Source organism: Pelmatolapia mariae, linkage group LG13, assembly GCF_036321145.2.
Source record: "Pelmatolapia mariae isolate MD_Pm_ZW linkage group LG13, Pm_UMD_F_2, whole genome shotgun sequence".
NCBI lineage: Eukaryota > Metazoa > Chordata > Actinopteri > Cichliformes > Cichlidae > Pelmatolapia > Pelmatolapia mariae.
This window is the reverse complement of record NC_086238.1, coordinates 26,948,128-26,974,275: the sequence shown is the minus strand read 5'-3', so window position 1 is coordinate 26,974,275 and position 26,148 is coordinate 26,948,128.

Below are 26,148 nucleotides of genomic sequence, written 5' to 3'. Positions count from 1 at the left end.
TTCAGCAAAGGCTGTGTTTTTATTTCGACATTTGACCTTTTATTGTTAGCCAGTCTCTCTCCACAAATTAGGCATACTGGTAGGCCACTCTCGTCAGAAGTAAATGCAAATGAATCTGCCCAGGCATCATTAAATGTTCTATTTTCTTCTGATATTTTTCTTTTCTTACATTTCTCCATACTTGGCCTACCCGAGGTTGAAAGTCTCGATAAATGCATGGCGTTTTGGCGGGTACACCGGCTTCCACGTTATGCGATGCTTATTTTGAGCAACAAAAATAATAAAATATAATTTTATTATATTTATTATATAACTTAATACTTATCATTAAATACTTATCAATTTAATGATAAGTATTAAATGGAAGTGTATTGTCCCAAGCCACGCGGAGCCGCAGTATAAGGATGAAAGAGCCACATGCGACCCCTGGTCTATACAGACAATAATCCCCTCACATTGCTCTCTTTGGCTCTCAGCGAAGGCGGTCGCACTTTTCTCCTCTCCTCTCCCTTATCTTCCCTGCTTCTTATATCCTTGTCTCGTCTCATGTGTTTCTTTTCACTTCCCTGGAACAATCTCTCACAGTCTGTGTCTAAAACCAAAAGAGAAGTATGGATTTGATCAACTGGTCTCTGAATGCTATTGACACCCTTTTCTCAACGAGAAGTCTGGGCTCGGGAGAGCCTGAGTGCCCTGGAGGGACTTTCCCTGCTGGATACACGATGGATGGGTGGCAGAAGTGGAGGATCGTGTGCCTGGCGGGACTGTCGATCGAGGACGCTGAAGATATCTACCTATTCGGAACCATGATAACAGGGTTCTTGCTGATCGGAGCTGGCTTGGCCCTGGCTTATCGGAGAATTAAGAAAGCGGAACCGGCTGTTCAAACCCCCACAAGGCTGCCCGCTGGGATTGAATCGATGGGACAAGGTGCGGTTTCTCAGAAAGGGCTCACGGATGGCAGCATGGTAAAGAGCTTGGAAGCACTTGCGGATGCAGTGAATACTCAGAATAAGATCTCTGAGCGGATGATGGGACACATCAGGGAAGAATCCGCTCTGTTCAACACCTATGGGCGGAAGCTGGAAAACATCACGGATCAGTTGGCTGCGGTCGTGAGGTCTCAGAATCTGCTCTGTGAGCAAAAGACTGACAAGACCACGGAGTTAAAGGTAAACAACATCATGGAGAGACTGGCAGCTATCCAAAGGGAGATCGAGAGACCAGTGTCGGAGTGTTAAAACAGCTCGAAATTCTCATGAGTTGTTGTAAAAGAAAATCACAAAGAAAATCACCACCATAATACGGCTACCTCTCCGCCGCCAGCTGTGGGCTCAAGGCTGGAGCTGAACAAAAACTCCCTGATAACGACTGTGTTGAGTCTGTTCCTTCCCATTCCATGCAAGGCCACCTGGGTTGGCTGGAAGACTGTTTACTTAGCCTGGCAGGGCGAAGGACACTGTCTCAGCTGAACTATGGACACGCATACACATACACTTACACTGATAAGCAAACACTGATCCCCCTCCCTTTCCAAACACCTTCGATGCTTGTTTCCTGCGGGGGTAGACGGCGGGTCTGTGTGCCGCGCTGGAATGGTAGCGCTGTGCAGGATGACTGTTGTGTTTCCTCCTCATTACTCCTCACCCCTTACCCAACCCTGTGGCTTGTCACGTGCTCAAATGTTGTACTGTGGACATTTATGTGCTTTCTGTGCAGAGGAGTTTTTTTGTTTCCTGTTCTCATGCTGTCCTCCCACAGGTGCCCAGCATGAGTAGAGGTCTCTTTTTTTCCTCTTGTACTTTCCCATTGTTGTGTACTTTTCTGTGTTTTTCTGTAACGCTGCCGATCTCTGACCTGTATTCCCATGTGATGTCTATGTTGTGTGTGTAGGTCAGGGGGGGTTCTATTCCTCTGCGGGGCAACCTGCATATGGCCAATAAAGCATTCATTCATTCATTCATTCATATGTGATGAGTACTGCAAAGCTGAATGCAGTAGGCCACCGCTGGGTAGGTGAGCTGGCAGATTTCAGGTTTGATGTCAAATACAGGCCGGGGAAGGTGAACATTGATGCAGACTCATTCTCTCAGAATTGTGCACTGCTGGCACGGTCTCTGCGCACAAAAAGAAAATCTAACCTGAATTGAAATTAAAATCAAAACTTTAACAATTCTGTTTTGCAGTGTTAGTCAGTAAGTGACTGGCTGCTCCCGTATGGGATTAGAACGATGCCGCCTTATCCCATAGTCCAGCCAATAATGCGATTCACATTCGTATATACGCTGCTAATGAACGTCGTCGACAGGCTATGACAGCGTCCTTATGTGCACCGGTGTTTTAGCTAGCAAAGCGGCGTGGCTGATGTGAAGTGAAGCCACGTTAATGACAACGTGTACAACCACTGGAGATGTGAGCAGGACAGACGGAACAATTGATGGAAAAAGTGTGGACTTTATACCAGTTTTTAAATTGTGTTGATAGGCCACGAAAACCAGAGTTATGATAAAAATATCTGCAATGTTTGGTTTTCTTCCTGAATACTAGCGTTGTTTATATTTACTGCGGGAAGAAACGGCGTTTTATAAGGAAACCACTCGAAAGCACTCTCCGCCTGTGAGCAAAACCAAAACCAAAAAACCCCTTTCCTATTGGTCGAAAAATGTACCATGTCGACCAATCAAATAATGATATGGCGGCATTTAGTTGTTTAGGAAGGGGGAAGTTTTAGGAGTGACGGCGACGTTTAGTGCAAATCTTGTGTAGTTAGTGTGTAGTGTAGTCAATAGTTTTGTTGTGTGTGTCAGAACAATGAGGCGACTACTGAGTGTTACCATGGTCACCACCCATCTTGAGGAGTTTGCCCCCTCACACATACTAATGTGCCACAAACAGGACTTTAATATCACCAACCATTCCCATTTTATTACGGTGTATCCATATAAATGGCACACCCTGTAGTTAAATTTTCTTTGTACATTTCATTTATCCACCATCATACATTAAGCCAAGAGAGGTCATTATACTAACAAGACAAATCAACGCTGGGCCAAAGTTCAGCACGTGGTTAAAGATTGTAATCCAGCCAGGGTGTAAATATCACTCAGCAGCCAGTCGTAGAGCTGAAGCAGGCAGTATCAACACATAAGTCTACTCTACCCGGCTTAAATCACAAGACCACCTCTGACCGAAAAGCTGTAGATTTTTCTTGTTTGCAAAAATCAATTCAGATTCACATTAATTCTGTTCACAGCTCCAACAACATGAGGAAGACGAGAGGGAGAAAAACAATTAGATTGAATTACAATTGGATGGAAGTCGAGGACAAGGAGAAGGAAGCTTAGGATGAGGAGGAAGAAAAGCAGCAGGAGCATCTTTAGGGATCTCTATGATGTCATTGAGGTTTGTTTCATTAATATTGTCCTCTCACAAAGAAAGATGACTTGTTTTAGTTCACCTACTTCCTGTATTAAATAGTGATGTGCAAAACGTTGTGGAAAACCACGGAGCAGGCACGTATAGTGCATCTGCAGGTAAATGAACATCAAATCTCTCAGACTAAAATCTGTATTATACTTTTAGTCTTAAAAACATATGTTGTATATTTATCACCCTTATGATAAAACCCATGTCAGCCATTGGTTTATGGACTTTGTATTTTGAAGCCTCAACATTTGCTTTATTGCTATTGCTATGTGGGTATTTGTTAGCCTTTTGGGACCATATTAGGTGGAGGGATCAGAATCTGGAGTTGTGCAAACTTCTGTTTCATTTAGCGTGTATCCATAAGATTTGTACAGCAGATCCAAGTTGTGCCTTGAAAACAGGAACGTTGTCTGCATAGAGGAGAACTTTAATAGCAGGCTTGTACAAAGTGAGGCTTTGTGCTCACATTTGCTGCAAACACTCATTTTAATTCTGTTACCCAGTTTGGATGCAGAATTCACGTGAAATCAGGCAAGAACTGGACTTGTTTTTTATAATGTGTTCTTGTGAATTGATTGTGTATCGCATACATTTTATTTGACTTTCTGCGAGGCAACAGTCGTCCGCTGGCCAAAAAGGTTTTCCAAATACCTTCACGTTATCAAGCCTGGATTTAGAAAAGAATAGCAAAAAAATCTGCACCTCCTGCTTCACATGCAATTTGTGTTCGTGTGTTCAGAGGCGGCGGTGAGAGGGGAAACCTCGGCTCACCCAGCTGGAGAGACTGACCAGGAAGAGTCGAACATTAACTCTGCTCTTCCAGGGCACCCTGCAGACTCGGCTGCTGGCATTGGTGAGGGAGTGCGGCCGCCGCTGTGATGACGCCAAACTGGAGTCCATCATAGGTCGACTGCAGGTATGCGAGTCAGACCTTCTGAGGATGGTTTCACTTTTCTCTCTTCTTTATAATTGACCCTTGTTTTCTCTCTCTCAGCTCCTTGTCTAAGAGTGGGAGGGATTTGAAGCACAAAGGGAGGAGCTTGTCGTTTGGTTGGCTGATATGGATGTCCACCTGAGTGCGGTTGACCAGCTGACAGGAAACACATGTGAAAAACTGAAACAACTGCAGGTGTGGGCTTGTTTTGATATGACATATATTTGATATGATACATACGTCAGAGACATTGTCCTAAACTGGACTAACAAAGAACCATGAGTCCAACATGAAACTTACCTTACATAACGTAAGGCTGAAGTTCATTGATAATTTTAATCAAAAACTTGTTGAAATATTTTTACAGATTATGCAAACATCTGCTGATGAAAATGTGTTGATTTATTCGTCTGTTATGAAGCAATTGCTATTTTTAATGTGTCTTTATCACTTTCTGATGTTTTATTAATTAAATAATACATGTATTAATTGTTGTGTTATCTATAGATATAGTATTCATATATATATTTATTTAAAGTATAGTAAAAATGTTTAATTATTACTGCTTAAATGACTAATATGTAACATGTATTAGTAGTGATGTGGTGCTGAGGGTTAAAATGCCTTTTTGTCTTTTGGTATATTATGAAATGACAATAAACCATTAATATATGTCTATGCTGTGCTCGTATTTATTTTATCCTACCTAAATTCAATTTATGATACATTTTATTTTGAAAGATTTAAAATGGTTCTTTAAAATGTTTTTTTTAAAGAACCATTTGAAGGAGCTTTTAAAAATGGTTCTCTAAAGAACCATTTTAAAAAAGGTTCTTTGAAGAACCATTAAAGGTTCTTCAATGAACGACTGAAAGAAATGGTTCTTGAAAGGTTCTTTGTGGCACCAAAAAAGGTTCTTCTATGGCATCAGTCTAAAGAACCACTTTTGGTTTCAGTTGGCACCTTTATTTTTCTGAGTGTATATATATATATATATATATATATATAAATAATTCCCCACTCGCCCCTGTGGGCGGTTAATCCTTCAAGCTCGGGTCCTCTACCAGAGGCCTGGGAGCTTGAGGGTCCTGCGCAGTATCTTAGCTGTTCCTAGGACTGCGCTCTTCTGGACAGAGATCTCCGATGTTGTTCCCGGGATCTGCTGGAGCCACTCGCCTAGCTTGGGAGTCACCGCACCTAGTTCTCCGATTACCACGGGGACCACCGTCACCTTCACCCTCCACATCTTCTCGAGCTCTTCTCTGAGCCCTTGGTATTTCTCCAGCTTCTCGTGTTCCTTCTTCCTGATGTTGCTTCCTGACCGCTACCATTTTGTCTGTCTGTATCTGGAAGTCCCACAGGATCTTAGCTCGGTCATTCTCCATCACCCTTGGGGGCATCTCCGATTTTGACCTTGGGACTACCAGGTTATACTCGGCACAGATGTTCCTGTACACTATGCCGGCCACTTGGTTATGGCGTTCCATGTATGCCTTGCCTGCTAGCATCTTGCACCCTGCTGTTATGTGCTGGATTGTCTCAGGGGCATCTTTACACAGCCTGGGGTCTTGCCTGGTGTGATAGACCCCAGCCTCTATGGATCTTGTGCTCAGTGCTTGTTCCTGTGCTGCCATGATTAGTGCCTCCGTGCTCTCTTTCAGACCAGCTTTGTCCAGCCACTGGTAGGATTTCTGGATATCAGCCACCTCCGCTATCTGCCGGTGGTACATACCGTGCAGGGGCCTGTCCTTCCATGATGGTTCCTTGCCTTCCTCCTCTTTCTTGGGTTTCTGCTGCCTGAGGTATTCACTGAGCACGCTGTCAGTTGGGGCCATCTTCGTGATGTATTTGTGGATGTTCCTTGTCTCATCCTGGACTGTGGTGCTGACACTCACCAGTCCCCGGCCTCCTTCCTTCCACTTAGCGTACAGCCTCAGGATGCTGGACTTGGGGTGAAACCCTCCATGCATGGTAAGGAGCTTTCTTGTCTTTATGTCACTGGCTTCTATCTCCTCCTTTGGCCAGCCTATTACCCCAGCAGGGTACCTGATCACGGGCAGGGCGTATGTATATATATATATATATATGTGTGTGTGTGTGTGTGTGTATATAAAAAACACCCAGCACGCCCCTGCGGGCGGTTTATCCTTCAAGCTCGGGTCCTCTACCAGAGGCCTGGGAGCTTGAGGGTCCTGCGCAGTATCTTCGCTGTTCCTAGGACTGCGATCTTCTGGACAGAGATCTCCGATGTTGTTCCCGGGATCTGCTGGAGCCACTCGCCTAGCTTGGGAGTCACCGCACCTAGTGCTCCGATTACCACGGGGACCACCGTTACCTTCACCCTCCACATCCTCTCGAGCTCTTCTCTGAGCCCTTGGTATTTCTCCAGCTTCTCGTGTTCCTTCTTCCTGATATTGCTGTCATTCGGAACCGCTACATCGATCACTACAGCCGTCTTCTTCTGTTTGTCTACCACCACTATGTCCGGTTGGTTAGCCACCACCATTTTGTCCGTCTGTATCTGGAAGTCCCACAGGATCTTAGCTCGGTCATTCTCCATCACCCTTGGGGGCATCTCCCATTTTGAAATCGGGACTTCCAGGTTATACTCGGCACAGATGTTCCTGTACACTATGCCGGCCACTTGGTTATGGCGTTCCATGTATGCCTTGCCTGCTAGCATCTTGCACCCTGCTGTTATGTGCTGGATTGTCTCAGGGGCATCTTTACACAGCCTGGGGTCTTGCCTGGTGTGATAGACCCCAGCCTCTATGGAACTTGTGCTCAGTGCTTGTTCCTGTGCTGCCATGATTAGTGCCTCCGTGCTGTCTTTCAGACCAGCTTTGTCCAGCCACTGGTAGGATTTCTGGATATCAGCCACCTCCGCTATCTGCCGGTGGTACATACCGTGCAGGGGCCTGTCCTTCCATGATGGTTCCTCGCCTTCCTCCTCTTTCTTGGGTTTCTGCTGCCTGAGGTATTCATATTATTATTGTGCAATCTACTGTACAATATAAAGCGCCTTGACGCGACTTTTGTTGTGATTTGGCGCTATATAAATAAAATTGAATTGAATTGAATTGAATTGAACTGAGCACGCTGTCAGTTGGGGCCATCTTCGTGATGTATTTGTGGATGTTCCTTGTCTCATCCTGGACTGTGGTGCTGACACTCACCAGTCCCCGGCCTCCTTCCTTCCACTTAGCGTACAGCCTCAGGATGCTGGACTTGGGGTGAAACCCTCCATGCATGGTAAGGGGCTTTCTTGTCTTTATGTCACTGGCTTCTATCTCCTCCTTTGGCCAGCCTATTACCCCAGCAGGGTACCTGATCACGGGCAGGGCGTATGTATATATGTATATGTGTGTATATAAAAAACACCCAGCACGCCCCTGCGGGCGGTTTATCCTTCAAGCTCGGGTCCTCTACCAGAGGCCTGGGAGCTTGAGGGTCCTGCGCAGTATCTTCGCTGTTCCTAGGACTGCGATCTTCTGGACAGAGATCTCCGATGTTGTTCCCGGGATCTGCTGGAGCCACTCGCCTAGCTTGGGAGTCACCGCACCTAGTGCTCCGATTACCACGGGGACCACCGTTACCTTCACCCTCCACATCCTCTCGAGCTCTTCTCTGAGCCCTTGGTATTTCTCCAGCTTCTCGTGTTCCTTCTTCCTGATATTGCTGTCATTCGGAACCGCTACATCGATCACTACAGCCGTCGTCTTCTGTTTGTCTACCACCACTATGTCCGGTTGGTTAGCCACCACCATTTTGTCCGTCTGTATCTGGAAGTCCCACAGGATCTTAGCTCGGTCATTCTCCATCACCCTTGGGGGCATCTCCCATTTTGACCTCGGGACTTCCAGGTTATACTTGGCACAGATGTTCCTGTACACTATGCCGGCCACTTGGTTATGGCGTTCCATGTATGCCTTGCCTGCTAGCATCTTGCACCCTGCTGTTATGTGCTGGATTGTCTCTGGGGCATCTTTACACAGCCTGCACCTGGGGTCTTGCCTGGTGTGATAGACCCCAGCCTCTATGGATCTTGTACTCAGAGCTTGTTCTTGTGCTGCCATGATTAGTGCCTCCGTGCTGTCTTTCAGTCCAGCTTTGTCCAGCCACTGGTAGGATTTCTGGATATCAGCCACCTCCTCTATCTGCCGGTGGTACATACCGTGCAGGGGCCTGTCCTTCCATGATGGTTCCTCGTCTCCCTCCTCTTTCTTGGGTTTCTGCTGCCTGAGGTATTCACTGAGCACTCGGTCAGTTGGGGCCAGCAGCCTATCACTGGAGGGAAAACAGGTTAGTGTTGTCAGGGTGGCCTGTATGGGGTGGGAGCTGTTATCTGACAGAGATAACTACCTCCACTGGGTCAAGAGGGCATCCAAGAACAGAGCTAGTTTTCTTGATCAACCTGTTCAGTTTCTTCCTATCCCCAGCAGACCACACCATAAAACATGGACAATACCACCACAGAGTCCTAGAAGGTCTTCAGGAGCTCTCCCTGCTCCCTTCCAAAAGACTTCTCTGTTGCAAATACAACCGTCTCTATCCTTTTGTGTAGATGGACTCTCTGTTGTTACTCCAGATCAGTTTATTGGTTAGATCACTTATATGAGTCAGCTATCTTAATGCCCATTCTCTGGATGTTCACTGGTGTAGGTGGAGTCCACTACCTGCTCGCTGGTTTTCGGAGTGTTGATCTGGAAGTGGTTCTGCTGGCACCAGTTGACAAAGTCCTCAGTCAGTTCTCTGTATTCCCTGTTGTCCTGTTGTCAGTAAAGTACACCGTGAGGAGATGCTCTCATTGCCCACTCATTATTTTAAAATAGAGATAGCCTACATAGTTCATACATATGCAAGACTATTATGAGCCAATTAGGAGAAAGCATTAAATGAGCTGTGGGCCACTGCTGGCACTGTCATCACATTGGAGGGTCACTTTAGTGTTTAAGTAGTATAAAAACAAACGAGAAAAACCCACAAATATTTCAGAAAATGTACGGTTTTGTTTGTTTGCCACTGAATAGTGTTGGAATAAAGTGTGAAAATTATGAAGGATTAAAATATTCCAAGAGCTCAAATTACTTCACCAAAACATGTTTCAATCATATTTTATCAACACAAATTGCACAGGTTTATTGAATATGAAGAACTTGTGTTAATTCAACTCAGTTGTTTAAGCTCCTGCCAAAGTAAAACATCTGTGTGCATTTAGTGTAATAAACTATTAAACCAGAATTACATATTAGGATTTAGCCAAGTGTTAGGATGTAATACAGAGTAGTATTTCTAGTAGGCTTGTTTTGATATGCCTGTTTTCATTTTATTTTCTAAATTTTAAAGAAGGCTTTAGAAAGGTCAAAATAAATCTTCTGTGAGGGCGTATCAGCTATTCTAACAGAATTCATTTTACCAATGCAAGGGTGCATTAGTACCTTGTAATACAACATATCTATTTCATAAAGGGCGAACACAAATTTCCAAAGAGACTTCCTGACAGCTGCCATTTTAAGTATAACCTCTGGTATGGGCACATTCAGTTTGCAGCAGCGGTGGCACCAAGATGGCAGCTTGAACGCTCGTGTTTTTTCAGGAGCTCCGAAAGACCGCAAAATTTGCTAAGGAACTTTATTCTCTTTCCACTCGAATTACAACTATGGATGCCCAAAAGGTTATTAAGAATGCAAAGCTGCAATTTGTGCCGTCAAACCCCAATGTTAAGACGTCTTCGCATGCTAAAGTCAGTGACCATGGCTATGCTAGCACTGAAGCTGCCAACGTGAGCCTAAACAAGCGAGAACGGGGAGCAGACTCTGCGCCGCCAACTCCATCAAAACAACCGCCGGAGGAGAAAAGAACAAAATCTTCAGAGAAGGAAGATGATATCTCCAATAAAACTATTTTTGAAGCCATTCTGGGACTTGAGAAGAAATTTGAAGTACAACTGGAAGATATCAAGGAACAAAACAGACAAAGTGCAGCTATGGTTGCCAGCTTGGCTAAGGCTGTGGAGTTTAATGCTGCAGAGATAGTTGATTGCAAACTGAAAGTTGTTAAACTGGCAAATGCGAATGAACAGCTGCTTAAAGAAAACGAAGACTTGAAAAGAAGAGTGAGAGAACAAGAGCGCTACCGAATGAGGTGGTGCTTAAAGCTGAAAGGGGTGAAGGAAGACAAAGACGAAAACATTAGAGTGAAGGTTTTGCAAACGCTTCAGAAGATTGCCCCTGACTTGAACTTAGAAGAGGCCGTTGATATTGTTCATCGCTTAGGGAAACGAGTTGATGGCAGAAACAGAAACATCATTATTTTATTCACACAAAGGCGAATCAAAGAAGAATTGTGGAGGCGCACCAAAGATTCTTCAATCTGCAAACAAGAAGGCATCAGCTTTGCAGAGATGTTGCCGCAGGAGGACATACAAGATCGACAGCGCCTATGGCCTCTGGTGGAGGAGGCAAGACGTGCGGGTAAACGAGCCTACTTTCGTGGTCCACATGCCTTCATTGATGGACGCAAAGTTGAAGAAACACAGGAGAACTAAAAATGACAAAAACTGAAATAGTGGAAACTTGTTCGCGGTCCGAGGAGCTCAGCATTTAGTACTTTTTTTTCTTTTTCGTTTTTTTCACGTGGTGAGTGATATTCTGTCTATAGTTCATGTTGAATGTTAACATTTGTTTTGGTTCTTTAAATGTTAGGGGTTTAAGAGAATCTGTTAAAAGAAAAGCCTTATTTTTGTACTGCAAAGGTAAAAAATCAAACTGTATTTTTCTACAAGAGACTCATTCATCTGATAGTGATGTATCTTTTTGGTCAAACCAATGGGGTAGCAAAATCCTGTTTAGCCATGGCTCAACGAGGTCGGGGGGTGTAGCAATTTTATTCAATAACTTTCCTGGGGATCTTGTAATACAACGGACTGACTTGAATGGTCATTGGTTGATTGCTGTAATGAGAGTTGAAAGTTTGTTTTTCATTTTAGTCAACGTTTATGGATATAATAATGAAAGTCAGAATAAAAATATGTTAGAAGATATAACTTTAAATATCTTTGAACTTAAAGATCGATACCCTACGGAATATATTTTAATGGGTGGTGATTGGAATATGACTCCTGATGAATGGACTGATAGATGGCCCTCAAGGACAGGTAGACCACAAAAAAATAACCTAATTATAGATTTTTTGATAAACAACAATTTGACAGATATTTGGAGAGTAAGAAATCCAGGAATTAAAAGCTTTTCCTGGTTTAAACCAAATGGAGCTTGTAAATCTAGAATAGACTATTGGCTAGGAAGTGACAACATTCTTAACCACACTGTAAAAGTTGTGATGTCAAATGCACCTCTTTCTGATCATTGCTTTATTGAACTATGCTTTGAATCGGAAATTAGACAATCAAATAAAAGAACTTATTGGAAGTTCAATGCCAAACTTTTACAAAATGAAGATTACTGCAACATAGTCAAAAAAATTATAAAAGATATTATGGCTGACCATTTAATTGTAGGATATATCAGTAAATGGGAATTCATTAAATTCAAAATTAGAGAATTTAGTATTCAATTCAGTAAAAACATAAGTCGAAAGCAAAGAGAATATGAATGTAAATTATTCCAAGAAATTACTTATTGCTGTAGTAAAGATGATCTAAATAGTCAAGAAAGGAGTAAACTTATGGAGTTGCAAACTAAATTAGATCAGCTCTACCTAAATAAAGCAGAAGGAGCTTTTGTGCGTTCACGCATAGTTGATATCTTCCCTGTTAATTGATGGCATTGAATGTGACGACCCTAAAATTTTGGAGAATGAAACTTATACATTCTATTCCAATTTATACTCCTCACAGTTCTCCCAAGCAGATTGTGATGTCTTTTTTGATCAAATAGATAATCTGATCCCTAAAATTGATGAATCGTTTAAGGAATTTTGTGAATCTGACTTTAGAATTGAAGAGTTAGATGCATCTGTTAAGAAAATGGCGCTTAATAAATCCCCTGGTCCAGATGGGCTTACAGTTAATTTCTTCCAATTTCTTTGGGAAGACTTAAGGGAAATTTTATTCAAAGCTATACTGGCCAGTATTGAAAAGGGAGAATTGATGTCTAGCATGAAACAAGGATTAATTACATTAATTCCTAAACCAAACAAAGATAAACGACAATTGGATAACTTAAGGCCCATAACTTTATTAAATACAGATTATAAAATTTTCTCTAGCTCAATTGCGACAAGGCTCAAACAAGGGGTTTCAAGTATAATTAGTGAGACACAATCAGGGTTTTTGAAAGACAGGAACATTCATAATAATATCAGATTGGCTTTAGACTTACTGGACTACAATGATCTAATTAGTGATGACAGTTTTATTCTTTTCTTGGACTTTTATAAAGCTTTCGATTCAGTAGAACATCCTTTTATTTTAGAAACACTAACTCGATTTGGATTTGGGGATAAATTTAGGAAGATAATAGATATACTGTATAATGATATAAATAGCTCTGTGTCGTTAGGCTATGGCACTGGTAAAAGATTTAGCGTCAAAAGAGGAATTAGGCAAGGGTGTGGAAGCTCTCCGCTGTTATTCATAATGGTTGTGGAGATGCTCGCAATTTTAATTAAAAACAGCAGCGTTGCCGGAATTGAGATTATGGATAATTTTTTAATAATTAGTCAACTTGCGGATGACACTACTCTTTTCTTAAAAAATGAACATCAGATTCCCCTGGTAAAACAAATAATCACTACATTCTCAAAATCTTCAGGCTTAAAGTTAAATTTAAATAAATGTGAACTATTGGCGTTAAAGGAGTGTCATTCACAATTACTGTACGATATAAAGGTGAAGAAGGAGGTAAAATATTTGGGCATCACAATTTCAAAAGATCACAAAGTCTTAGAAAAAGTAAATATTTCAGATAATGTTGACAAATGTAAGACAATCTTAAATAAGTGGTTACAAAGAGACATCACAATTTTTGGAAGAATATTATTAACCAAAATGGATAGTTTATCTAGATTTATATAGCCAGCTTACTCTTTATCAATATCAAATAAAGTTATTAAAACAATTAATAGCTTGAATTTTAATTTTATTTGGAGGAATAAGTGCCATTATATATCTAAAGATGATTTGGTTAAACCATACATTGAAGGTGGTGGAAACGCAATTGACTTCGATATAATGAATGGTGTTTTGAAACTTAAATGGTTAAAATCCTTCCTAAATAATCCACACTCCATTTGGTTTTTTATACCAAGTAAGGTCTTTAACACATTGGGGGGTATCGATTTTCTCCTAAAGTGTGACTTTGAAATTACTAAGCTACCTGTTAAACTCTCTGAATTCCATAAACAGGTCCTTCTTTATTGGAAAATGTTATTTAAACATAATTTCACTCCACATAATAGCCCAATTTGGAACAATAGATATATACTAATGAACAGAAAATCTATTTTTATTCAAGATTGGTTATCAAAAGGTGTTTGGGCAATTGCCCATTTTGTAGATGAGGAAGGACATGTTCTAGAACATCAAGATTTTTGCCAAAAGTTTAATATCCAATGTTCTAAAAGTAAATTTAATCGGGTTATAAAATCCATTCCATTGTCACTTAAAAACATAGTTGTAAATGATATAATATATTCTGACATATCCCCCAAGTTAAGGCATTTATATATAGATGATATTCGATTTTGTGATGTTAAATGCAATAATAAGTTTCTAAGATCTTCATTAAGGAGTCTTTATTCTCCAAATTTACTTAGACGTAATTACATATTAAAAGATTTCCAAAGGGAAGAAATTGAAAAAATAAGAACTGATTATATCACCTTCCCTATCCCTCCTAAAGGGAAAGAAGTCCAATTTAAAATTTTGAATAAAATTTACCCGACAAATAGACTCCTTGGTGATAGATTCAAAATAGAAACTGGTAATTGTGTATTTTGTGAAACAGAAGAGGAGGATTTGGACCATCTATTCTTTTTGTGCAATTTTATACAAATATTTTGGTTTGATTTTCATACCTGGCTTTTTTCCAGTGGGATTCAAATTACCCCACTTACCTTAAATATGATCATGTTTGGAGTGTTTTTGAAAGAAAAGAAAGCTAATTATGGTGTTAATGTGTTATTAATCTTGTGCAAGCAATTTATACATAAATGTCGTTTTTTTAAGACCAAACCAACACTAGCTTACTGGAAAAACGACTTAAACCTGTTGGTTAAATCTTTGACTTTAGTTAAAAAGAAAAAGGCTGCTTTTTTTGTCTCCTTTGTGGAAGATTTTGATTTAGTGAGTTAATAATCTGTTAAATTATGTGACCCCATCTTTATATATATTTTTTTTTCCTATGTATGAAAGTTGTTAATATGTAAGGAATGTTTATTCTCTGAATGTATAATATATGGTGCATTTTATTTGTATGTTATCTTTACTAATAATAAAAAAATAAAAAAAAATTTAAAAAAAAGTTTGCAGCAGCTATACAACAGTGGCCTCTAGAGGTGTTTACACACTATGACCAAATCAGACAATGCAACACAACACGCAGGTCGCCTCAATGAATTGATTCAGCTTGTAGCAGTGACTTGTTAACTTCTCATTTGTCAAGCATATCTCCCATGAATGATATGAAATCATTTAGAGACATAACATTGACATCACAAAGCAGAAGCTGCAATCAGTTTTTAGGAAAGTGAGTTTAATAGGAGTAGGTAAAATAATGCAGTAAATTCTTAGTTTTATAATCCCTTTATAAATCATGTTGGCTACAGCCTATTTAGCAGTGCAAAAGGAGCATCGGACAAACAAACAAACAAATAAATAAACAGTCAACAACAACAAAAAAGTTAGTACCCAGGGATAAAAATGTTGTGTATGAAAGGGAAACCTAATGGACAGATGTGATGCCTGAACAGTGGTGGCTTTAAGTGATGTATCAACTCAAACATGCATCCATGGTCTGTGTTACATAAGTACGATGATCGGTGGTGACGGTTGGCGCCGCTTTGGAAGCAGAAACTGTTGGTTTGAAAGCCTTCAGTGTCTCCTTGTGGCGGGACTCTTATACTGCACTGTAAGATGTCGAGCAGTGTCAGCCGTATGCTAGAAAGTGATACATTAAAATTCCTGGGGTCACCATGAAGAGCTTACTTCCTTTCTTGCTCAGTGTGTAAAATGTGGTACTTAATGGATTGAAAAGAAAAATGATGGCACCCTTGTAGTTCACACAAGTGGTGATGATTCAGGGTTTTAATTTGTAAGGTTTGAATTTTGAGCCATCATAAATTTTAAAAGAGGAAAGTATACTATTTAACATATGTTAAGTCAAAGCTAATATAGCTGCTCATATATAGCTACTTATAATTTGAAGAGCTGCCTACACCAATGAGTAGACTTCCCAGAATGGAAACAGCACTCTTTGTGTGGTTTGAGAAAACAGTCAAGTTGTTAAGAACTATGACTGAGAAGGATGTGCCTGTGTACAGCAGCAGGCTGCCTTCCTAGAATTTGGATATCCCCCGTGCGCTCGTCTCTGCATTATGTGCATTACCTCTCTTGGAAAATTAAAACCACAGCAGCTTTTTATAGTTTTTTTCATTCACTATCAGCTTACACCAAAAGTCTACTCTGAAGAAGATTATTCAAAACATGCAACACAGAATAAAACAAGTTTAAATTAAAATTAAAGAAATCAAAATCTTGTGGACGTATGCCTTTTACATGTTGGCAAAATATTTAGGATGAGATGGAGATATAACACTCATGCACCCTGAAAATTATGAAGGTCTAAATATGTATCAAAGGGGCTCACTGAACATCAGTGGCTTTCTATGGGGCAAACGTACTTAAACCAGCCACTGTGACCATTGCGGCAGAGCAGAATGAATGATACTGATGGGGACTAAGAGGGTTTGTAGTTAAATTCCTGCTCTTACAGGATCAGTGAGTGTCTGTTTAAAGATTATTAACATACTTTTACATCACTATGGAACACCAGCATTTCTGCAGAGGACAGAACTCCCTGCTTTAATCTACCAAGATGCTCTGTGTTATGTTGTCATGGCAATATGAAGTCAAATAAATACAAATATACAAAAATGCACATTTAAAGGAGGACAAGAAGACAGGCAATTGGAAGAGCTTTTGAAGCAGGAAAACTTTTCTGGATTTCTCTTAATTTAACTGGAAATTTTGCGAATACAAGTCAAGAAGGAAACAAGGAGGCAGCTGGTTGGATTATATCTGAGGACAGGATGCATAAAGGAGAAGCATGAGGAGAGAGAAAACAGCAGAGCGATGCTGCAGAGCCAATCATGGATCAAGTCGAAGAAGCAAGCATCAAAACTGTGAGTAAACATAACACACAAAGAGCTACAAATTACTGTGCTGATTAAGGAAACATTAAATTTGGTTAGTTTGGGGTCTGCAGCTTCAGGTTTGTGGATTCAGTTGGTCTAAAAATTAAGGAAAGACAAAAAATGTTTCTTTTGAAAGGTTGTTGGAGGATTCTTACTGTAAGAAATATCTGGGTGTGCATCTGCTTTTATTTAAAAAGGTTGAATTTTATTTCGTCACATTGGAAAGGGAAAATTGGAGGATCGGGACAATAATGTGGCCAAATTCACTGTTTCCTTAATCAGAACAATAATTTTGATCTGAACTAGAAATTGTAAAATGGGTTATTTTCCTTCTTCTCTACTGATCACTGTGTTAAATGTTGAGTTACTTGTCAGTCTACATTAATGTTAATGGTACTTTTAAAAAATGCAGTTTATTCGTAATTTTGTAGAAAAAGGCTCTGCACCTGTGAAAAAAAACAAGTATCCACACCCCCAAAATCACTGTGGATCAGAGTAGCTAAGCCCTGGTTAACTGCAATTATATTACAGGAGATGAAAAATATTGGAATGATTGAAAGAAACAAAGATTGCTTTAGGGTTTGAAGATTTGACTTTCTTATTGAAAGAGACGAAAACTAATCTATGTGTGACACTGAGAAAAAAACTGAACGCTTAAAAGATCTGGAGGTCTGACTGATGTTATACAAATGTGCAAACTTGTTTTAATGACATTAGAAAGAAAAATGGGATGTTTAAAAAGGTAATATATAAAATAGTTTCTATATTACTTGAAAAAATGATGTTGGTTAGCGCTGCTGTATTTGGAAAAATGCTGGGTCACCCCTGGTCTATACAGACAATAATCCCCTCACATATGTGATGAGTACTGCAAAGCTGAATGCAGTAGGCCACCGCTGGGTAGGTGAGCTGGCAGATTTCAGGTTTGATGTCAAATACAGGCCGGGGAAGGTGAACATCGATGCAGACTCATTCTCTCGGTTTCCACTTGACATTGACACCTACCTCACAAAGTGTACTGAAGAGCTGACGAGAGAGGCCATTCAGGCTACATGGGAGGGTTGTGAGTCTGCAAAGAGACAAGATGCTGCATATGTCGCTGCCCTGTGCCTAACATGCCCAGCCAGAGACACCTGTGAACATGTCACCATTGCAGCCTGTCACAGTGACCTGGTAAAATCCCAAAGGAAGGATCCCTCTATCAGTTAACTTATCAAACTGAAAGAAACAAAATCAGTAATAACTAATGATGGCAGAAGGAGAGCCAGTGGCCCTGTGAGAGAGCTTATGCACGAGTGGGGAAAGCTTCATATGGAAAATCAGCTGCAACATCGTACAGCGGCTCAGCGAAGGCAGCTTGTGCTGCCAGCACAATATCATCTCCTAGTGCTTAAACATCTCCATGATGACTTGGGTCACGCAGGGCAGAGAGGGTCATTCACTTGGCACGGGACCGTTTCTACTGGCCTTTTATGAAGAAGGACATTGAGGCGTATGTGACCAGAAAACACCCCTGCATTAAGCAAAAGAAACCAGTCAAACACATCAGTAACCCTACGAAACCAGTGACTGTGAAAACTCTGAAACAGCCAGAGTACAGTACTGGCTTAGAGTATCACCACAAGCTCAGCATCAAACAGTGAATATGAGAGCAACAATCCGGTTTGGATCTTGCACTTGTGTCCATCCCATTTACCTTGTGCCGCTGGGCCGTGACAGATGTCATATATGGCATACAGCTTGGTGTCATTTATGTCATACAGCCTTGTCTCATGTATGCACTCAGCTTGAAGTCCTGGAACGAGACAGCTTGATATCGTATATGCATTCAGATTGATGTCATATAGGCATACAGTATGATGTCATATAGGCATACAGTATGATGTCATATAGGCATACAGTATGATGTCATATTTCACCACAAGCTCAGCATCAAACAGTGAATCTGAGAGCAACATATCAGCTGCAGAGGAATCCAGAGAGAGTCCAGAAAATAAATACACATTTTATATGTCAGAGCAACCCAGAGTTACCTCACCTGAAAGGGAAACTGAACAAGAACAAATTTCCTCTGTTCATTATCTCTCCTGTTTTACAGGATTGTAATCTGTGGTCACGCCCACTACAGCAAGGCCTGTAACATGAACAAATAAATACCACCAACAAGTGTCCCTAGGGGACTGGCGAGACTTTTAAGGCAAGTGATTACTTGCCAGGTTACCACATAGAATACCTAAGCTATTAACTAGCATCAATAAGTCAGTCACTAATATCCCTTGGCAGGTGATTAGCATCCCCTGGCCTAGTTACTGTCTAGTAACTAGTAACTATTTAACACCAATTCATATTATTTGTTAGATTCACTTTTCTTCTTACTTTAGTCAAAAGTCTGTTGACCTAAATATGTTCAAAGTTGCATCATCTTGATATTTACACCAGTGTTGTACAACTCTGAGTGCATTCTGCAACTGATGGGAGGGAAAGGACTCCTTAGCACGACCATTAGAAAAGCCCCTACAGCGCACAAGTAGTTTGGTGTTTAAGTGGCTCAGAGGATCAAGGACAGGAGCAGTGACAAAAGTTATCCTCTCCTCACGGTGAATTGTGTGCGCCTTATACAACAGGACAGCAGGAGAGAGCTGGACCATTTTTGGTGCCTAGGTATTTTGTGCAGGCGAAGCAATGAAAAACTCACAACTGCATTTCTTAGTCTGACAGGACAGGATGATCACCCTGAGGCGCTTAAGAGAAGAAATCCAGACCCTTTAACGTTCAAGGAAATTGTGACACATTAGTACAAACAAATAATCGTTAATAAATCAATATCAGTGACTTAAAATCACAGGAGATGCAGGATGAGTTATCCAGATTCATTTAATAATTAACCAACAAATTTAGATTGTCCAATTAATGTTGCTACTAATTCCCTGATTGATACATTTCTTTACATTTGCCCATTTTTTTGTTGATTCAGAAATAATTCATTGATCAAATTAAACTCCAATTCCTGCAAACTTTGGCAAAGCTGAGCATGTTCGGTCTGTTGTGTATACAGTTGTGGCTCTAAATACAAACTGAAGTGGCAAAGTGCACAAAAGCAAACTTTGTACCACTGACAAATCATTAGACCACAACTGTATTCATAACTCAGGCTGACTCAGGCTCTGTTAGAGCTTCTGCTATGTAACCCTGTTTTGCTTGACATCAATAAGTCATTTGAGCCAGGGATGATTCTGAAGTTCCTCTAGGGTGAGGCGGTCTTCATGGTTCTGACAGTAACAACCCAACAGAAAACACTTGCAGTCTGCTCAGAAATACAACAGAGGGGTTTGAGTTTATCACGTTGGTGTTTATATAAGTCTGCGTGTGCATAAGTGATACAGATAAAGACAGATAACACCGAAAACAGAATTTTCAAGCCTTGTAATGCGACAGGTTAAAGAATTAACATTCAGCTTATCCTCTGAAATGTCAGTGTGCATCTCAGATGTGTTGTTGTCATCAGGGATGACAACACGTACCAGCCAATCCATCACCGCACCCAGCTGCAAAACTGTGACGCAATCTGCTGTGGTGGCATTAAAGTCCTGCCAGTTTACAGCGGCTGATTTGGTCCCTAAAATCCAGAGAGTAATTATTCATGGTAAGGAATTCATGTGGACACTAAGCGTGTGGGCAGGCAAGGACATTTAAACAGTGAGGCTGACGACCTACCATTTCTTCGTGTGACTGCTTCTGCTCTAAAAGGGACTCCAATGCCAAAATCGATGAATTTGACACATAGAAATGCTGGATGATCAGGCGATGTGTCAAACACAATATTGTCTGGCTTAATGTCTCGATGGAAGACACCCTTGGATTGCATTTCAGCGGCTGCATGTACCAGCTGTCTCATTATGACCTGACAGACAAATGAAAAATACGTTCAAATAATCAGATTTACATTATCCATTAAAGATTGCCACTAGAAGAATTGTAAAGTGCACACATAAGAAGCCATACTGGGAAATTGTCTTCTCTGCTTTTTCCAGAGAAGACAGTCCCAAAGCCTCCTTCACCCAGCTTATCCTGCTCTTCGTATTTTTCTTCAAAGTCCTCTACAGAGAGACAAAACTAACACAGGGGTTGTGATTAGTTGTATGTAGGAAAGCTGACTTTGCCTCAATGTACACATTCATACAGTCTTTGTTAGAAGCTTCCTAGTGATTAGCAGATGGATACCAGCTAAACTCTGAGAGCTTGGGAAAGAGGCTCTATCACTGCAGGTGTGGTGTGAACTTACCTATGTACTTCTTACCTTTAGTGTGACTTTTGTATGTGCTGTGTGTATCTGACTCGTAGACGGAGCAGCTGGCCTCCTCCTGTGAGCTTGATGTCTTGCTCTTTTTACTGCGTGGTTGTTTTGTTCCATCGCTGCTTGACTTTCCTTTGCTGCTCTTCTTTCTGAAAGCAGCTGCAAAAACCAAAACCAATTAGACCTCTGAACTCCACACAGGCCTACAAATGATCAATAACTGTAAAACAAAAAATCTCTGAATGTCTCACTTACACTTCTCCAAGACAAGATGGCTGAGGCCTGGGGTTGGACTTTTGCTGTCCTTGCTTCTTTTGGAAGCTTTTTCCAGTCTTTCTGTGGCACAATCTTTGCGTTTGGAGCTCTTGATTCGCCCATCTGACGTCCTGTCCTCTATCCTGAGGAACCAGGGATCAGTGTGGCGGTCTGCAGTTTGTACAAAGATCACTTGGTTACTACTGAATCAAAACACCTGAAGTAAAAGCCCCAAATTAAGATGAATTTAACAGGTAAAGGAGACTTTACTCACCTAGATATTTACGCACACCCACAGCACGTGGTGTGGTAAAGGTCGGCCAAGATTTTGACCACATGTCAGAAACTGGTTCAAAATTGTACTAAACTCACTTGAACTCTGACTTTGTCTGCACTTAGAACTATCACAAGACATTAAAACAAAACATCGGGCATTGATGACATCACAGCAATCTAACATTCTAATCTATGCAAACTGTCTCCAAGGCTACATAATATCAAATGAAATCATAGCAAAGGAGTAAAAAGCAGGATCAGTCTTAGGGTGTATGTTACATGTTTGCCAGTTTGGATGAGTGAGTGCAATACTTCATCGGCCTGTGTTGTAGCAACCTGTTGAACCTGCTGAGAAACTTTTCTTTGTCCACTCTGCCCCAAACTTCACATGCTCCATAAAAGTGGAGGCCTAGAGACCTCTGCATAGTTATTGCAATTAGCATTAGGTTATCAGTGTCATCTGATATACAGTGGCTTGCAAAAGTATTCGGCCCCCTTGAACTTTTCCACATTTTGTCACATTACAGCCACAAACATGAATCAGTTTTATTGGAATTCCACGTGAAAGACCAATACAAAGTGGTGTACACTTGAGAAGTGGAACGAACATCATACATGATACCAAACATTTTTTACAAATAAATAACTGCAAAGTGGGGACACCTGGCTGGAGATGCTCACTCAAGGACAACACCATACCATCCAAATGGCAACCCATTTCCAGCTGAGCCATTTAATTGGATATTTCTTCAAATGCTAAGGACACTGGAGGAGAAGGCAAAGAGCAGCTGGAAAGAGCATCTGCCTCAGATAGTACATGCATACAACTGCACCAGGCATGAGGCAACAGGCTTTTCACCCCACTACCTCTTGTATGGTCGACACCCCCGTCTCCTAGTAGACTTAATTTTTGGCCTGTTAGCCAGAGACGGGACTGAAAGACCTCAGAGCTATGCCAGATTTACTACTTTGATGTCAAATATCAATACCAGAATGTGTGTCGATGTATGTGCATTCATTTGTGCATGCGTGGAGATCTGAGGTTGGGTGGTAGGGTGGACCTCTGTGCATAATCACAAGTGTGTGCAAACATTTCCATGATTGGATTTCTTGGAATTTGGTTTCTTTGGGGGATTTTTTCAAGTTTTTGTAATGTGACAGGTTAAAGAATTAACATTCAGCTTACCCTCTGAAATGTCAGAGTGCATCTCAGATGTGTTGTTGTCATCAGGGATGATGTGACGTACCAGCCAATCCATCACCGCACCCAGCTGCAAAACTGTGACGCAATCTGCTGTGGTGGCATTAAAGTCCTGCCAGTTTACAGCGGCTGATTTGGTCCCTAAAATCCAGAGAGTAATTATTCATGGTAAGGAATTCATGTGGACACTAAGCGTGTGGGCAGGCAAGGACATTTAAACAGTGAGGCTGACGACCTACCATTTCTTCGTGTGACTGCTTCTGCTCTAAAAGGGACTCCAATGCCAAAATCGATGAATTTGACACATAGAAATGCTGGATGATCAGGCGATGTGTCAAACACAATATTGTCTGGCTTAATGTCTCGATGGAAGACACCCTTGGATTGCATTTCAGCGGCTGCATGTACCAGCTGTCTCATTATGACCTGACAGACAAATGAAAAATACGTTCAAATAATCAGATTTACATTATCCATTAAAGATTGCCACTAGAAGAATTGTAAAGTGCACACATAAGAAGCCATACTGGGAAATTGTCTTCTCTGCTTTTTCCAGAGAAGACAGTCCCAAAGCCTCCTTCACCCAGCTTATCCTGCTCTTCGTATTTTTCTTCAAAGTCCTCTACAGAGAGACAAAACTAACACAGGGGTTGTGATTAGTTGTATGTAGGAAAGCTGACTTTGCCTCAATGTACACATTCATACAGTCTTTGTTAGAAGCTTCCTAGTGATTAGCAGATGGATACCAGCTAAACTCTGAGAGCTTGGGAAAGAGGCTCTATCACTGCAGGTGTGGTGTGAACTTACCTATGTACTTCTTACCTTTAGTGTGACTTTTGTATGTGCTGTGTGTATCTGACTCGTAGACGGAGCAGCTGGCCTCCTCCTGTGAGCTTGATGTCTTGCTCTTTTTACTGCGTGGTTGTTTTGTTCCATCGCTGCTTGACTTTCCTTTGCTGCTCTTCTTTCTGAAAGCAGCTGCAAAAACCAAAACCAATTAGACCTCTGAACTCCACACAGGCCTACAAATGATCAATAACTGTAAAACAAAAAATCTCTGAATGTCTCACTTACACTTCTCCAAGACAAGATGGCTGAGGCCTGGGGTTGGACTTTTGCTGTCCTTGCTTCTTTTGGAAGCTTTTTCCAGTCTTTCTGTGGCACAATCTTTGCGTTTGGAGCTCTTGATTCGCCCATCTGACGTCCTGTCCTCTATCCTGAGGAACCAGGGATCAGTGTGGCGGTCTGCAGTTTGTACAAAGATCACTTGGTTACTACTGAATCAAAACACCTGAAGTAAAAGCCCCAAATTAAGATGAATTTAACAGGTAAAGGAGACTTTACTCACCTAGATATTTACGCACACCCACAGCACGTGGTGTGGTAAAGGTCGGCCAAGATTTTGACCACATGTCAGAAACTGGTTCAAAATTGTACTAAACTCACTTGAACTCTGACTTTGTCTGCACTTAGAACTATCACAAGACATTAAAACAAAACATCGGGCATTGATGACATCACAGCAATCTAACATTCTAATCTATGCAAACTGTCTCCAAGGCTACATAATATCAAATGAAATCATAGCAAAGGAGTAAAAAGCAGGATCAGTCTTAGGGTGTATGTTACATGTTTGCCAGTTTGGATGAGTGAGTGCAATACTTCATCGGCCTGTGTTGTAGCAACCTGTTGAACCTGCTGAGAAACTTTTCTTTGTCCACTCTGCCCCAAACTTCACATGCTCCATAAAAGTGGAGGCCTAGAGACCTCTGCATAGTTATTGCAATTAGCATTAGGTTATCAGTGTCATCTGATATACAGTGGCTTGCAAAAGTATTCGGCCCCCTTGAACTTTTCCACATTTTGTCACATTACAGCCACAAACATGAATCAGTTTTATTGGAATTCCACGTGAAAGACCAATACAAAGTGGTGTACACTTGAGAAGTGGAACGAACATCATACATGATACCAAACATTTTTTACAAATAAATAACTGCAAAGTGGGGACACCTGGCTGGAGATGCTCACTCAAGGACAACACCATACCATCCAAATGGCAACCCATTTCCAGCTGAGCCATTTAATTGGATATTTCTTCAAATGCTAAGGACACTGGAGGAGAAGGCAAAGAGCAGCTGGAAAGAGCATCTGCCTCAGATAGTACATGCATACAACTGCACCAGGCATGAGGCAACAGGCTTTTCACCCCACTACCTCTTGTATGGTCGACACCCCCGTCTCCTAGTAGACTTAATTTTTGGCCTGTTAGCCAGAGACGGGACTGAAAGACCTCAGAGCTATGCCAGATTTACTACTTTGATGTCAAATATCAATACCAGAATGTGTGTCGATGTATGTGCATTCATTTGTGCATGCGTGGAGATCTGAGGTTGGGTGGTAGGGTGGACCTCTGTGCATAATCACAAGTGTGTGCAAACATTTCCATGATTGGATTTCTTGGAATTTGGTTTCTTTGGGGGATTTTTTCAAGTTTTTGTAATGTGACAGGTTAAAGAATTAACATTCAGCTTACCCTCTGAAATGTCAGAGTGCATCTCAGATGTGTTGTTGTCATCAGGGATGATGTGACGTACCAGCCAATCCATCACCGCACCCAGCTGCAAAACTGTGACGCAATCTGCTGTGGTGGCATTAAAGTCCTGCCAGTTTACAGCGGCTGATTTGGTCCCTAAAATCCAGAGAGTAATTATTCATGGTAAGGAATTCATGTGGACACTAAGCGTGTGGGCAGGCAAGGACATTTAAACAGTGAGGCTGACGACCTACCATTTCTTCGTGTGACTGCTTCTGCTCTAAAAGGGACTCCAATGCCAAAATCGATGAATTTGACACATAGAAATGCTGGATGATCAGGCGATGTGTCAAACACAATATTGTCTGGCTTAATGTCTCGATGGAAGACACCCTTGGATTGCATTTCAGCGGCTGCATGTACCAGCTGTCTCATTATGACCTGACAGACAAATGAAAAATACGTTCAAATAATCAGATTTACATTATCCATTAAAGATTGCCACTAGAAGAATTGTAAAGTGCACACATAAGAAGCCATACTGGGAAATTGTCTTCTCTGCGTTTTCCAAAGAAGACCGTCCCAAAGCCTCCTTCACCCAGCTTATCCTGCTCTTCGTATTTTTCTTCAAAGTCCTCTACAGAGAGACAAAACTAACACAGGGGTTGTGATTAGTTGTATGTAGGAAAGCTGACTTTGCCTCAATGTACACATTCATACAGTCTTTGTTAGAAGCTTCCTAGTGATTAGCAGATGGATACCAGCTAAACTCTGAGAGCTTGGGAAAGAGGCTCTATCACTGCAGGTGTGGTGTGAACTTACCTATGTACTTCTTACCTTTAGTGTGACTT